This window comes from Pongo pygmaeus, chromosome 13 (assembly GCF_028885625.2).
Source record: "Pongo pygmaeus isolate AG05252 chromosome 13, NHGRI_mPonPyg2-v2.0_pri, whole genome shotgun sequence".
NCBI classification, from domain to species: domain Eukaryota; kingdom Metazoa; phylum Chordata; class Mammalia; order Primates; family Hominidae; genus Pongo; species Pongo pygmaeus.
This window is the reverse complement of record NC_072386.2, coordinates 47,228,134-47,240,116: the sequence shown is the minus strand read 5'-3', so window position 1 is coordinate 47,240,116 and position 11,983 is coordinate 47,228,134.

Sequence of the window (11,983 nt, the reverse complement as noted above, 5' to 3'; positions counted from 1 at the left end):
TGTAGATGATGGCTTGATGGGTGCAGCAAACCATCATGGCACATATATACCTATGTAACAAAACTGCACGTTCTGCACATGTATCCCAGAATGGAAAGTATAATAATAATAATAATAAAAAGAATGAGTTCTTGTCTTTTGCAGGGACATGGATGAAGCTGGAAGCCATCATTCTCAGCAAACTTACACAGAAACACAAAACCAAACACCACATGTTCTCACTCATAAGTGGGAGTTGGACAATGAGAACACATGGAAACAAGGAGGGGGACATCACACACTGGGGCCTGACTTGGGGTGGGGGCAAGAGGAGGGAGAGCATTAAGACAAATACCTAAGGCATGTGGGGCTTAAGACCTAGATGACAGGTTGTTAGGGGCAGAAAACCACCATGGCACATGTATACCTATGTAACAAACCTGCACATTCTGCACATGTATCCCAGAACTTAAAGTAAGATTAAAAAAGTCAAATTAAAAAAAAAAATTATTGCAGTGATTGACACCCATACTTAAGAATATTTAGAAAAATAGACAATACATCTTCTAAAATAAAGTCTATAGTAAAATTATCTTTTTCTTGCAGCCTGAAATTCCTGTGGCCTGATACTAGACTCAAACTTAATCTATACATCCATGTTAGAGAGTAGGTTTTATACTTAGTTCATTATTTAAAGGTGTCCAGTGGCAAAAATAGGAGTGTACCAAATTAGACTTTTTACAGGAAAAAATCTAAAATGATTATAACTTATGAAAAAGTAAGAAATGCAAAAAGTTTAAACCCCATGCAAATGGAGTACATCTTTTTTACAAACTCACTTTTGTCTTGCAAAAAGTACGTTTTTTTCAGAACAAGTGTCCCCGACATTGCTATATGGCCCCTAATAGCAATTAGCATACTTACCACGTTTTGAATGCTAAGTATTATTGTCAGAAAAAGAAGTCAATAAAACGTAGTAACTGATCCCAGTGCTGATTTAGGGAAAGCATACAATGAGCCTGCAATAGTAAGCTGTGTGTGAACATAGCATAGAGCTCAGGAAATGATGGGAATATGGCAAAATAATAATTAATAATAATAAGAGCCAGATTAAAAGAACACTCACAGGCTTAATTTAGGAAATCTGGCAATCAAAATAAATAATAATGACAGTGAACTATAATGTATTGAACTAGAAGAAAAATTCACATGTTAACACAGATATCAAATAAATAAATAAATAAATAAACAGAAGAATAGTGAAAGTTCATCCTTACAGCAGACTACCACTACTAAATGTAGAAGATATTAGAAAAATGCCCTGTTAAATACACCATAGTTATAATTAATCGATACAGGCAATGGATGCTAAAATCAGTAGACGATTTTTTTTTTTCTTTTTGAGACAAATTCTTGCTCTGTCAGCCAGGCTAAATTGCCACGTGCAATTGTGGCTCACTCCAACCTCCACTTCCCAGATTCAAGTAATTCTCCTGCGTAAGCCTCCCGAGTGGCTGGGATTACAGGTGCAAGCCACCACGCCTGGCTAATTTTTGTATTTTTAGTAGAAACGGGGTTTCACCATGTTGGTCAGACTGGTCTTAAACTCCTGACCTCTAGTGATCTGCCCTCCTCAGTCTCCCAAAAGAATGGGATTGCAGGCATGAGCCACTATGCCCGGCCAGTGGATAAAATTTTAATGGAAAATGGGATATATACACAGACTTAAAAGATCTACATCGTATTACAGTCAGTTCTGCTATAACAGAATAAGTGTTCCTAAAAATCACCATACTATGCAAAAATGCACAATAAAAACATAGGGATGAAGGGGAAATGGGATTACAGACAGAACACTCAAAGACAGCATCACTGACATATTAAAATAGATGGGAGCCTAATAAAAAATGGTAGCATATTAAATAATGAAGAAATATATAAACTACAATAAATATGGCACTTTACCTTGAAAAAGACTTGAAATTTGCTTATATTCACGAGTGTTGGAAGAATCGTAGCTTGTAAATCATTGTGAAGTGGTGAAAGGAAAGTTCTCTGACATTGGATACAAAGTTGTAATATCAAATATGGCTGGCTTTAAGGTGTATGCATGTATGCATTTTGTGTCTTTCTATATGACATGGCTCAATTGGGTGCAATTTTCTGTGTTCATTTACTGTTTCTCCATGACAAAAATCACAAATAAACAAACACAATTGTAGCTTTGCTGCAATGATTTTCTGATGTATCAATGGTATTGCAACAAATTTACATTTTCAAAGAAATGTAATAGCAGAACTAACTATAGTTATTGTAAAGTGGACAATGGTAACTTTCCCATGGAGAACTCCAACAGACCCTGCTTTCACCAAGTGATCAGAGTTAACCTTATTTAATAGTGGGAATAATTGTATTACATGCTATGTAATTCATTTAATACTTTCTTTTAAAATTACTCTCCCACTTGTTGGGGAGCCTAATTTCACTTAGCAGTTCGTAAAACAAGCATTAATTTAAATTAATGGACTTTTAAGCTGATATTTGTTGCAGAAACATGTAAGCTTTTAGATTACTTTAGTACCACACCCACCTTTATGGGTTTGCATCCAACTATGATAAATTTATGTATATCAAGATAGTGGGGACCCTGTGAGCTGAAGAGCAAATCACTCTAATTGAGGTTGATGACAAGAACAAACTGAGGAAACTGGTAGGCCTCTGTAAAATTGACAGACAGGGACAACCTCATAAACTGGTTGGTTGTAGTCATGTAGTAGTTAAGTAGTATGGCAAAGAATCTCAGGCCAAGAAAGTGACTGAAAATATTTCAAATGCAAAAAATGAACAAATGACACATTGGTTAGTGTTCCTAAAATAAATAAATAAATAAATAAAAATGACCATCTCCAAATGGCCAGATGAACAGTGTCTGTGCTCCTTTTGTAAGACTTCTGTTGAATGTGGTTGTGCTGTAAAAATCCTATATACATACACTATATATATATTTATATCATATATATAAATCCCATATATATTAGATATTTATATATATTAGATATTTCTAATATATATATTAGATATTTCTTTAAAAACATTGCACCAGGGAATCTCTCCTAAATAGCAGGTTTTATTATTTTAATCAATGAGAATTACCTAATAAATAATAGTTTTCTTTTTTACTTTGTGTGTAAGGACTCTTGGAACAAAATTCAATGCTTCAAGACTAAAATACTCTTAGGCTGTGGTTTTCATGTATTTACCTGATCCCTCAGTTTTATGGCTCCTCATGTAAATTTTCAGAAAGCCATCTGCTATTTTTTTAGTTTGTCCCCACCAAAACTCATGCTGATACATGATTTCCAGTGTGGCAGTGTTGGGATGTAGGGCCTAGAGGAAGGCATTTGGGTCATAAGAGTAGTTCCTTCATGAATACATCAGTGCCCTCTAATGCCCTCCAGATAGGGTGAGTTCTCCTGGGAATGGATTAGTTACTGGGTTATTAAAAACAGTCTAGCATCCTGGGTTTTTCTCTCTTGCTCCCTCTCTCCTACACGATCTCTTTGCACACACAGGCTCCATTTCTGCTTTCCTCCAGGAGTGGAAGCAGCCTGAGGCCCTCACCAGATGTCACCACTCAATTGTAAACCTTCTGGCCACCAGAATGGTGAGCTAAATAAACATATTTTCTTTATAAATCACCTGGTCTCAGGAATTCTGTGATAGCAACACAAATTGAACTAAGACAGCATCCAGCCATCGTACATCACTTATGTATTTAGCAATTAATTAGGTGTTGACAAGAAAAAATATTCTTATATTGTGTCTTTATTTGTAGATGAGAAAATTCTTTGGGGATGAAGTTTACAATCATAGAGTGGGTATATACACTCAGCTGTCTTGCTGAGTCTTTGCTGATTTATTTCCATTGTATTGAAATTAGTCTAATTTTTGGTATTTTTTTTCAGTAATGTATTAAAGAGTATGATACACATAAACCTCATATCACACACTTATAAATAATAATAAATGATAATATGAATTAATGATAAATAGTCCCATGTATAACAAAATGATACAAACTAACACCTCCAGCTGCATTAATATGCACCCAATTAAATAGATATCAGGGAATTAAGAGCTTTTTAAAATAATTGACAGGCTAGTGAGAATATTAAATTAAAAACTTTTCACTATTATCTATGTTTTAAAGCCATATTTCATACATACTTTCATCTGAACACTAGTGACATATTTTATAATAAAAACACCATTTTATAAGCATTTCAGAGTATATAACTAGTTTCATCTTTTTTTATTACAAAGCTTTTTTTATTAAAATTGCTCAGTTAAGTTTGTAGCCTATTTTTTTCTAAGGGAATATTTTATTTTATTAATAAATATAAAATATTTGTTATCCTTTTTCAATATTCATAGTGAAATGTATTTTTATTTGAAACCAATTTCACTGAAAGTTTTAAATTTTTTAGAAGAGTTCTAAAAAATATTTTATTAAGGGAAACCCTTACTATCAATGTCAGGTTGATTAAGGATTATATCAGCATTGTAGTGTAATATGATTCAAAGATGGCAATACTCTCTCCATATCTTTTAAACTTTAATATCAGAGTTCTAAAAAGATGTTAAAATTACACTACGGGACCATCTTCCAAAATTAAAAACTTAAAATACAGCATATTAGATAAATTCTCCCATTTCAAATTAAAATGCAATGGTTTTGTCTGGAAGAAAACATTACTTCACCCATTATTAACTTTCATGATAAAATATTTTCTTTAATTTAAATACAATAGTGTGACCAAAGTTTACTTTAGAATGATGATTTGGTGTTTGACTTTTCTAATTCAGACAACATACTTGAAGGCAAAAGCAATGGTTTTGATATGAGTTTCCTAGGCAGGTATTTTTATAGCCCATTAACATAAACATGTGATTAAAATTATTCAGAAGCATTTAGATAGGAATTTCACAATGGAAACATAAAACCTTAACACAACAGGACCAAATTTTTGTTTAATTGGTCCTTACTAGGTTGGCAGACACAAGTCATGCCCTTCAAGGTTTCCAAAGGCAAATGCTACTATCTACTAAGAAGAAGAAGAAAAAAAAAAAGCAGATTACTTTTAATTTTCTATTAATCATCTGCATTTCCGCTTCAATTTGAGAGGCAACATTTCATTTAATTAGTCCTCTCTTTATAAATATTTTCCACAGTGATTCAGTTGACACAAGTTTTCTGACACTGTGCAGATGGCACAAAACTGGTGTCTGGTCTCAAAGGAACTATTTGACCATTGCAATAAAAGAGCAATAAACAAAATAACAACATTGCAGCCCACTTCAGTTTAAGTAGGCAGTCAGCCTTATATCGCTGTAAAACCTTGAAATGGATGTATGAGCTTTGCTGCTATAAACAAAGAGTTGTTTACAGCTGGGGAATGGCAGGTACCAACAGTGGACTGGAGCTTCAGCAGCCTGAATGCCAGGAACTGACTAATGTGAAGAAACATATTGTGGCTTGTTTTATGGAGAATATGTTTTATAAACCCCAAGTGACCATTTATTACAAATTCATCCACTCTGTAGCAGATTGCTGCTTTAATGTTGAATACTGGATTTCAGTCAGGTTTTCAACTAAAAAATTGAGGTGAAAAGTCCAAATGTTATTTTGTTTCTGTTTGCTTCATATTGATGATTCTCAAATTTCAGCATAGAAAATCCATTTTAACAACTCATTGTCTCTCTTAAACAAACTAAATATTTTATGACTTGGGGCTGATTCATTAGAAAATTTACATCTACTTACTGTCGTGAGCTGTTTCAACAATGCCATTTATTTGTAATGGTGAGCTTACTGTATGCCAACATCTTTAAAAAAAAAAGTGTCTCAAAAATATGTACTTTGTTAATGGGCATTGGAAAATGTATACTGTTTCCCATAAAATGAAATAATCAAGTCCCCACAGCAAGAGTTTCTATAGCCTTTTTTAAAAAAAGCCAATAACTAAAGCCACAGGGATATTTCACAGGGATGTCATGGTTGATAACCATTAAGTAAATATAATATATTTGACTTTACTCATTACATATAAAACATCATTACATGAGAAAACAGCAGCTCATCTCAGTCTCATGAAACTGTGCACAGCAAGTTGAAAATTGATATCTAGCATTGTGTCAGCAACTCTCCCTGTTGTAGGTGAATCCAAGCATATGGTATAATACGTCCCAAGATACCCTTTTACCTTTTTATGGCCTCTATTGTCACAAAGTGAGAAAGCAGACATAGGTTTCACACAGGTATGCTTGTCTTAATACTCAACAAAACAGTTGGTTTTGGGCTTCAAAAATCAAATGGAAGTATTTGGGGAAATAATAACAGTGAAGAGGGTATAAAAGAGTTTTTTTCCACTGGTTAGCAAACCTCTTACAGTGGAATCACTTGTGAGTGAGCGGGTGTGGTGCTAGATTACTGTTTAGATTCGTGGACCAAATCCTAATCCATAGAATCAAAATTCGTCAGAGGCAGGACCAAGGAATATGTCTGCTTGAGAAACTCCAAATATTACTGTGATACACATATACAGGTGAAATATTAAAGCAATTATATAGGAACAAGTATAAATATAAGTGTAACGTCATCTGTGCACAGATAGTGAACATTTAAAAATTTGGGGGATTCAGAGAAATTCTCTTGTAAGTCACAGAATTTTATTGGTTTCTTCTAATTTCTGCCTTATCGCTTTTCTCCTTGTCCTTTCAAGATTTCTTCTTTTGTTCTGCTGCTGTTGACTCAAGCATAGAATACAATTTGTTTTAGGTTAAAATCTAGACTCATCCATACATTTATTACTTTCATGTTTATGAGAAACTTCATAATAATAATTTTAAATAAACTTCCCTATCCTATTAGGAATTGGATCTGTTTGCCTAACTACCATCCATTACAAGTGGAGTTAGAATGGCTCAATCAATGTGCTTTCTGTTATGTTTTGTTGGAACTGTGCAGTTCTGAGTGTAAAAAATGCACACTCGACGCTGATAAGCACTGCCTATTCCTGCTTAACACAGAATGCATTGCTTGCATAAATACTGGCCCAGGGTACCCTGCAAAGAATAAAAAACATAAGCGAAAAGTCAGCTGTCTCATTAAATGTGAGGTTAATACCTCAGAACTCCTCCTCTTCTACCTGAGGTTTGAATGTAACCATTTGATCATGCCCTATTTCATGACACCAATTTTCTTTTAAATCTAATTAGTAATTGGGAATGCTTTATTTCCAGCTATTAGAGTTTCACCTAAGCCAGCAACTAATAGTAAAGCAGTACGGTTATTAAGTAATTCAAATGAAAGCTTTAAAGCTCCTTTTCCTTCTGGGGAATCTCAAACTATCTCATAATTGGGTTGGGCATTTCTTTTCTAGCTCTGAAATATCATTCTGTGGGATGAACAGCATTTGCTCCTTTTTAGAGATAAATAATTCTAAAAACTATAGGACTATTGTCACCAAATAAAGATGCATGGCAAAATCTATCAGATTGTAATCACTAAATTAGGTCATGTGGTTTAACAACGTATTTCTTATGTGAAAGAAATGATTTTAAAAATCTAAGTGGCTTAACAGAGTTTATTCTAGAGCTGACAGGATATCTCTTACAACTCAGCCTTCTTCACACACTGATTTGTTAATGTCAGCTCTAATTCCCAATTCTGTTAATGAGCTCAACAACACATTCTGTTTGTTTCCTATTTTTGTTCTTGAACTTGTTTTTGCTGCTGTTAATTTGTGTTGTACTTATTTTTATAATGTGAGATCGAGTATGTAAATCATAATTGGCTGAAAAATAGCTATGTAAAAATTGGGCATTAATATAAACTAAAAATTGTTAAAATTGAAATTGCAATGATTTTTGGTATTTACTTCAACTCTCTTTCTTTACATTGTTTTTTCTTGAACTGTCAAATCATTGTCTATTCCTTCTTCTATCCATCAAAGTTTTGTGCTTTTCTTTACATGATTTCCTCCAAATATTTAGCTAATGTATCTGTTTTCTCCTTCAGTGAACACTCCTTCAGTGAGTTTCTGATTATATCCATATTTATATTTATCATCATAATGTCCTAAAATTCTCTCTTATAATCTCATAAAAGTTTCCTAATAACTAAATCTTACATGACTTAAACTGAAACAAGCCAGGCTTTTCCTTATTCCTCTATGCAGGTATCCTAAAGATGGTTGCCAGATCAGCACCCTTATAGTGTAACCAGGAAACATGTTAAGAATGCAGATTCTCAGGCCCCAACCCAGTCGAACTGAATTAGAAATTCTGAGGATGATACCTTGCAATCTGTGTTTTAACAAGCCTTCCAACTAAAATTTGGAACCTCTGGTGTAGAATACAAAACCCAGCTCCTTGATGTCAGACAGACCTGAATCTGAGTTTAGGCTTTTCAACTTGCATAGTCTTAATCAAATTGCTTAACTCTGATTGGCCCAGCTTGAATCACGGTGCCTATCCCTATCCAATCACTGTGTTCAAATAAATGGGAGGATTTGTTTGGCTTATCTATCCTTGGCCATGAGACTACACTGTGGATAGAGAGGTGAGAAAGCCCCATCATAAAATAAATAAATAAATAAATAAATAAATAAATAAATAAATAAATAAAAAGGGAGAGGAGTGGTTCTGTAAAGAAAGAGATGATGGAGAAAAACATTTTCTGTTCTCAGTGATTTTGTTTATATTTCCCCCTCTCTATTCTTCATCTAAGGATCTGCAACCATTTACTTTCTTTCAGGCTTGAATAAAAATCAATTATTTTCAGGAGCTTTCTTTGGTTAATCCCTCTCTCTATATATACACAATTTTACCACACTTGAAAATACAATCTTTATACAATTTATTTATGATGATTCCTATGCCAATTCTCCTACATGATTGGTTTTCTGACTGTGTTATAAATTATATAAGACAGGAACACTGATTCTCCCCTCTCATCTCCCTTGCATTTTGTTAAGTTCTCCCACATATAGGATGTACTGAATAAACTCTTTCAAGTTGTTAATCCTGTTTATCTTTTAGATTCCAATCTAAATCATATAAAGGACTTGAGACATTATCTTTTCTTAAAATGTGTAACAAATTTATTTAAAATTATGTTTTGAGTACACAGATCTTATAATTGAAAACCCTGATAAATATCTTGAATCTTGATATATAGTATCATGGAATTTTTTAAACAAGCTTCTTCTACCTTATTTTCTCAGAAGTTTAAGGTGTTTATATATACTAACTTCTAATATTCCAGTTACACAGTCATTTCCTGGGTCACCAGCCTGTGCCTGGAGGACCTTATCCAGGGAGTCAAGTTTTGGTAATGGCTGTTCCCTAAATCCAAAGCATCACTCTTTCCACATTAATGCAAATGCTCCTGAGAACTGAAAATATCCCTTTCTCTCCATCCTGATCTTGCACTTACTTATACAGGTCAAATTACGGGCAATCCTTTTAAGAGAAAACAGCATTTGAATTTATCATTACTATCACTTTTTTTTTTTTTTTTTGAGGTGGAGTCTCTCTCTGTTGCCCAGGTTGGAGTGCAGTGGTGTGATCTCAGCTCACTGCAACCACTGCCTTTCAGGATCAAGCAATTCTCCCAAATCAGCCTCCCAAGTAGTTGGGATTACAGGCAGCCACCATCATGCCGGGCTAATTTTTGTATTTTTAGTAGAGATGGTTTTTTGCCTTGTTGGCCAGGCTGGTCTCAAACTCCTGACTTAAGGTGATCTGCCCGTCTTGGCCTCCCAAAGTGCTGGGATTACAGGCGTGAGCCACCACGCCTGGCCTGTTTATCATTTTAATAAAAAGTCTAACTCCATGTTTTATGTTTGACATGCTGACAGCTTTCAAATCCCAACAGTACTTTCACCCTTCTGCCCCACACAGGGCCAAGTTGATAAGAAAGTCTATATGCTCCCTTTTTGGTGCCAACTTGAAGTTTAAACTACGTAAAAGCCCTACTCTGTGAGCACACAAGCCCCTCATCTTAGTTCCACCCACTAACCACTATTAAAACCTATGGCTGTGGACCCTCTTTGCTCTCTGTCAAGACATTTTCAGACCCGCTTTGGAGGTGGACCTCCTTTTCCCAGATAGCCTCACAATATGAGTCATAAGAGTTTCATCACCTCTTGTTGTATGGGTGGCATCATCAATCTTGACATCTCAAATTTTAGGTGAGGGGCCCATCTTGCCTCTGTGGTGTATCAACAACAATCATTATTATCATTGTATGCCAATTAATCAGCAATGTTTTAAATACTTCTCTGGAATTCTTCTTCGTATTCAGATAAACTAAATCAACATAGTGAGGCAAATTATGTTTGTTGGTTTGTTTATTTATTTATTTTGAGGTGGAGTCTTGCTCTGTTGCCCAGGTTGGAGTGCAGTGGCACGGTCTTAGCTCACTCAACCTCCTCCTCCCAGGTTCAACCAATTCTCCTCCCTCAGCCTCCAGAGTAGTTGGGACTACTGGCATGCACAACCATGCCCAGCTAATTTGTGTATTTTTGAGAGACAGGGTTTCACCATGCTGGCCAGACTGGTCTCAAACTCCTGACCTAAAGTGATCTTCCTGCCTCGGCCTCCCAGAGTGCTGGGATTGCAGGCATGAGCCACCGGACCCGGGCATATTGTTCTTTTAAATTAGTGTTCTGTGTAAAAGTCAGAAATTTTGGGTTATCAGTCCTAAAGTCCATTACCCTCAATTAGTCTGAATGTGCCTACCATCTTTCTGAATCTTGTATGAGGAAGATTTAAAGAAATCAAACCACTAAATTATCTTTTATTACTCCTTTTCCCATGTATAATTTGCTAAGTAGTAGTTTCCGAGTTTTTAACCAATATTTCTGAAAATATCTCATTTTGCTTGCTTCTTTTCATCCATTCCTACATGTTTAGTTTGCATTTGTAACTTATATTAATGTTACAATTTAGGCCAAAAGTTGTAATGTGTTCCAAATCCACTGGTTAGGTGGATGCATTTTTCCCTGCTCAAAAAGAATTTGGTAATTTTTGTTTCTTTATTTGTTTAAGTATACAACTCTCAAGGCTGAGGTTGAAATTTGGCTTTGTTTACAAGTAACGTGAAGTGGTGCGTAGACTCAGACTAGAACTTAATGGATGTTTTTCAAATCATAAAACTACTCTGCAGTTTGGCACAATTTAGAATGACTGGCAGGCTCCCCTTAGCAGAGGCCAAAGAATGAAATACCAGGGGTGTTGCAGGTCAGTGCACTGGCAGGGGTGTATGGGAAAGCTTGCCTGGCTTTAGCTCCTGCAATTACTCACTCATGTTCATGCGCGATAAAATTGAACCAAGTAAAAAAAGAAACCATTAAACATTGATGCGCACTACACATTGCCCCAAGGATGAAAAAGAGACTATTTTCCATATGCTTCCTTTATTTGTCTGCTTTATGGCATAAAAACAGGACTTAATTATACTATCATATTCCCATAGATACTGCCCTGTAAGAGTTGGAAAATGTATTCATTCTTTAAATGCTGATATAAGGAAAGAAGGATTGTAACATCAATCTAAGCTGCCTTGATTAAAGATATTATGAGAGAACAGGACAACCAAAAGGAAAGATGTCAGTTCCTCCCATTTCCATAGAAAAACGTATCCAATTGACAGAACTTATTTTTTAAGTGTTATAAATTTCCAGTACTATATAGTCATCAGGACCTTTATGTACATTATTTCATTTAATCATAAAAGGATTATATGTTCCAAATTCTTAAAGCAAATGCATTTTCAATTGTCTGTTGATTATTAAAGAGTTAAAAATCTTAAGTTTATGCGTTGAGTGCATTTTCCGATTTTTTTCTCTTTATATATATTTATATAATACACAAATAAAAATAATTATGTCAATAAAGAAAAAGTTAATTACCATTATTACATATTAAATAAATATAT